The sequence below is a fragment of the Gekko japonicus genome, unplaced genomic scaffold (assembly GCF_001447785.1).
Source record: "Gekko japonicus isolate JY-2015 unplaced genomic scaffold, Gekko_japonicus_V1.1 scaffold549, whole genome shotgun sequence".
NCBI classification, from domain to species: domain Eukaryota; kingdom Metazoa; phylum Chordata; class Lepidosauria; order Squamata; family Gekkonidae; genus Gekko; species Gekko japonicus.
Genome location: NW_015169189.1, coordinates 279009 through 283879, shown reverse-complemented (window position 1 = coordinate 283879; position 4871 = coordinate 279009).

Below are 4871 nucleotides of genomic sequence, written 5' to 3'. Positions count from 1 at the left end.
AGCACCTCTGTCAGGCAGAAGCGCCTGAGGTCCTCCCCCTTCCCTTTTCCTTCGCCCGACTTGGAGGCGAAGGGAAGGGAGAGGGGGGGAAGAATGGATCCCAGGTGCTTCTGCCTGTCAGAGGGGCTGGTGCACACCTCCGGTGATGTCAGGGGGTGTGGCATATGCTAATAAGTTATGCTAATGAGCTCCTGCAGCTCTTTTTCTACGAAATGACCCCTGGTGATACTTTCCATGGGATAAGGAAATAGCCATGATCAGCATACTGGTGACTGCTGTAGCTATTACGTTCCTTTCAATAGTCAAATAATACAATGAAGTTTCTGTGTAATGTTCTACATTCATAACTGTGTCTTCTTTTTTTCAGCTACTCTGTTGAGTTGAAAAGGCACCATTAGAAAAATGAGCTGACACAGAAAGTAAGAATTTGGTTTGAAGAATTTATAAGGTTTCATCTTCTAAATGCCTGTTTTTCCTAATAGACATCACAGCTCTTGTGATATCTACAACCAACTGATCAATTCCTTCTGAAAACTGCTCACATCTCTAACCTTGGTCAGAAAGCCACTTGCCCCACAAGATTTGCATCTGGAAATCAAAATACAACCCAAATATCTGCATAATATTTATACGGAAATGCACATGGAATGAATTATTTTTAAAATATCTGAATAAATCTAATTTGGATTTAAGGCATAAATTAGAAAAAATAGCCAATGAACTTTTTTCATTTAGCATGGCATACCCACCTTGATAACTTCTGAAGATATAATTTCCTTCCTGGATGCTTCCTCCACTTTCTTCAGGATTTTTGTTGGGACATTCTGCCTTGATAGTTTTAATCCCATCCCCTTGCCAACACCAGAGTATGTGCCACTGATCCTGCCAAACATTCAGCCAGAAAAAGGTACCTTGTTAATAGGTTAATGAAGTATATCCTCTGTCTCTCTCTCTCGTCATAACTGAGAATCAAAGGAGAATTTCAGACTTGAAAAACACTCATCAGACAGTAAAGTTAAAGCACTGTGAAATCATTTTAATAGAGATCTAAGTCATGGCTAGGGACGACAGTAATTCCCTAAAATAGCAGTTTAATAGAGGGAATGCTTCTTCAGTTCAAACAAAATGGCCTAAAGAAATGACAAAACCATCATTACTTTTTCCCAGTTTTCCCCATAGTCTAATTGCCTACAAAAGAGGAATAACAACCGCACTCTGATAAGACATTTTGTTTTATTTTGGTTCACATGATGGAAATAGTATTTTCCCATTCCTCAGGGTTTCTCATATTATGAAAATGTGGAAAATTTGGTGATACTCACCAGTGTAGAAATTATGAGGCTGATTTCCCAAACAAGTTGTTCAAGTAAAGAGTGAACACATGAAGCTGCCTTATACTGAATCAGACCCTTCGTCCATCAAAGTCAGTATTGTCTAATCAGACTGGCAGTGTCTTTGGCAGAGGTCTTTCACATCACCGACTGCCAGATCCCTTAAATGGAGAGTGAACCTAGGACCTTCTGCATGCCAAGTATATGTTCTACCACTGAGCCACAGCCCCACTCCAAATTCAGGACACTTCTTCTGAGGGCAGATTCACACATGAAAGACCAATCACTTCATATATCATTATTTCAGTAGTCCTGAATATTCAGAACATTCCTTTGAACAATCCTGTGTGCAAAGGACAGCAGGATTCTGCCCACTGGCCCTTCCCTATAAACTACACATGCAGCTGAATGTCTGCTGTGGGCACCTACATGTATGTGCCTTTAATAGTGTAGGCACCTCTACTGATAGGGACCCTTGCTTTGAGGCATGTTCCTGAGCATGTGGAGGAACCTACATGTATGTACTGGTATTCAGGTAGGTGCTTGTGGCAGACATTTGGGGTTGGAGCCAGATGGTAAGATCCCAATCACTTCATTACATGTGTAGCATGAACAATGTTGAATGTTACTATTAGTGCCCACTATTATTCTGCCTTTCCAGTTTCTCTAACTCTAATTTGATGTTCAAATACTACACATTGAAATAATGATTACTGAAAGCTGTAACAAATAAAACCACACTGGGGAGGCTAATTTCACTAACAAAAAACCATGTTGTGACATTGTGTGATTGAAGTCATCTTTGCTTTCAGTCCTGCACATTTATTTGTTGGTGCTGTGCTATACCTCATAGGCCACTTTTGGATGGTTAATGAATGTGTACCTGAATTGCATTCTAACTTTTTCATAACATTTCCATATTTAATGACAATAGTGCAATATCCAACTCAGTCCATGCACTATGTATCAGGAGATATTTTTTCCATAGAAAGACCATGCTTGCTGCATTGCTGTCCAGCACTTTTTAAAAAGCAAAAACAAGGCATTTGTTTATTTATTTACAGACTTTCTTCTCTGACACTGAAACACAGGGCAGGTAACAACAATAAAACCAATAAAGTATAAAAACTTTAAAAACTGCAGAAGGGATGTAAATCTTCTAACGTTCTTTCCAAATGGACAGTCATTATTCACACTCTTGCAGAGGCTGGAACCTCTGGAAGGCACTGCTATATCAAGCTGAGCAGCATCATGGGTTTATCCTGGGAGGGACTATCCTTGGGTATGTGGGCCCTGCATTGTGAAGGGCTTTTTAAGCTCAGCCCCTTGAGTTTCTCAGAAGCAGTCAATATAATGATTATAAAATAAGCATAATGTGATTCCTACAACCAGCCCCTGGCAGTAAGCAGACACCAACGTTTTGTACAAATTACAGTTTCTGAATAGTCTTCAAGGGCAGTCCCATGTAACATATGCTACAGTTGTCAAGGATAGATGTGAATTTCAGCATTGGAGATAAGGAACAAGGAGATACAACTGGCATTGACTTAAATCTCCACACACTTAGAACGCTTCACAGTACTCAGTACAACACAATAAAAAGTAAATATTTTATATAATTGCAGGAGGAGAGATTATATATGTTGGAGTTTGTCAACTTATAGAAAAGACTGAACAAACAGGCAGATATTATTTGACCAGTGATGACAGTGGGACAAAATTAGTGTAAAGGTTTGCCAATGTAGTAGGAACACCAACTAGGATCACACAACTTTTAGGCATTCAGGGTTACATCATTCAACCAGGAGTGTTTGTGACCATTCTGGCCAATAGCAGTAACCTGGATGGAAGGTCTATGTTTTTCTGGAAGTCAGGTATGTCTGGGGTTGTTAAGGTTCAGCCTGACATGGGGGCTGGGAGGATAAGCATCAGTGTAACATAGGCATTTGAGGATCATGTCCTACTGAGCTAAAACCTGACAATCTGGAAGGGCCCTTAAGTATTATGTCCAGATATTATCTGAACTGAGCAAATCCTCATTTAATGCTTCTAGAAATGCTGTAAACTTGAGCTTTATCATTTAGTTCACCCATCAATTTTCTTAGTGAAAAAATATCCCATTAACACAACACTACTTCCAATGATTTTGCATTTATTCTACACACATATATTTGCTAGATATTATCTATTACTAAAATAATATTAATATTTAGGAAAACTGCTATGTTAAAATGTCAACTTGCAGCAGCTCCATTTTCTCTCTCCATTGGACTGTATTTGCCTCTTTGATTTCTATCTTGTTTTATTGTATTTTTAAAAGATATTTTGGTGCTTGAAAGTAAAAGTACATCTTAGAACCAATGTTTTACATTAAGATTAATAATAGACATCTGGTTTTACTTTGTTTTTTAAAATATCAATTAGCTCAATAAAATTGTAACAATTTCCCTTGAGCAATCCACTTGAATTTGAATTTTAAAAACTGGTACCTCCATTGAATATAATGGCATTAATGTATTTTCCAGCAATTGGAATGTCATGTTAGATTTTGCAAAGATATGCAGATATACTTCCTAAGCACATATGAGTTGTAGCACAAGCCCAACGACTGGGCTTTTAGTGAACTGATATTGCTTTAGAATACGTAAATGATTTAGGAATTGTTGTACAAAAGGAGTAAAAAGTAGAAGAGACTTTAAAACTATGAACTTACAAATCAGGCACAATCTTGAAGAGCACTTGCATTATTAGGCATCTGAAGCTCTGCAGATTTCTTTGCTTATTTCCCATGAACTTGCTGGCAAACACCTGTTTCTGTGTGCACAACAGATTCTGGATTGTGGCCACTCTCCTTAAAACTAACAGCATTCCAAAGTGAAAAGAATATGGTACAAATTAAAGCAGATGTTCATAGTTAAACTAATGGAGTCATGCAAAACAGCCCATTTTTGTATTCATTTGGAGGCTATACATATACAATAGTCAATTTTCCAAATTTGATGAAAGTGGACCTTCATATGTGAATGATGACAATCCCAGATATTGTTTGTGAGTTTCTGAAAATGGTTATATTGATCTGGATCCTATATCAATGAATGGAGCTCTGCTTGCAGAGTGGGACAGTCTCTAAGTTTTCAGGGAGGGTTTGGAGATGTGCTTCTAACCCAAGCTGCATTGACAGGGCCTGAGTAACCATAAGTAGCAAAGTGAGATGGGCTTTTTTGTTGGAAGAAGAGTCATGTATTGCACATCCAGACATTAGAAATTACTTCCTGCACCTGTTCTGAAGTTCAGATTATATCTCTGAAGAGGAGTATGATATCTTCCTCAGTGTCAAGGGCCATGGGGGGATGGGAATTAAGCACCCTGAGGCATCAGTTGAAGGGCGAAGAGACGTTCCTCAGACTAAGAACTCAAAATTGATACAGCTTTGAAGAACTGGGATAAGAACCCCTCTCCCCCTGAGGTCCTGTTATCCTTTGCCCAAATACTTCGTTTCTAGAAGGTAGGGATACGGCATGCTTCCCTCAAACACCAGTG